The 200-nt window shown below is 40.0% G+C and overlaps 1 protein-coding gene across 1 annotated transcript in view; it reads left to right on the forward strand.

The window, feature by feature from the left end:
- Positions 1-200, forward strand: part of LOC116852735 (leukocyte tyrosine kinase receptor-like) — a 360643-nt gene that overhangs the window by 163413 nt on the left and 197030 nt on the right. The gene's annotated exons all lie outside the window — the stretch shown is intronic.

Genomic DNA, 200 nt, shown 5'->3' on the forward strand with positions numbered 1-200 from the left:
AACTCTTCTTTTTCTGCCTGGCGAGCAGAGAAATAGAGATGTTTAAGCGATTCGCAATGGCATTTGCGGTTAATTCGTATGGTACCCATTTTCCCTCCTTTTGAATTTTTCCCATTGCATGTAAACGTTTGGAAACAGCCATCGGAGTAACATTTAATGCTGCAGACAATTCTTGGAGCGTTTGAATAGAGTTTTCGTTT

The sequence above is a fragment of the Odontomachus brunneus genome, unplaced genomic scaffold (assembly GCF_010583005.1).
Source record: "Odontomachus brunneus isolate Ranch 3 - 2012 unplaced genomic scaffold, Obru_v1 Obru_scaffold_253, whole genome shotgun sequence".
NCBI classification, from domain to species: Eukaryota; Metazoa; Arthropoda; class Insecta; order Hymenoptera; family Formicidae; genus Odontomachus; species Odontomachus brunneus.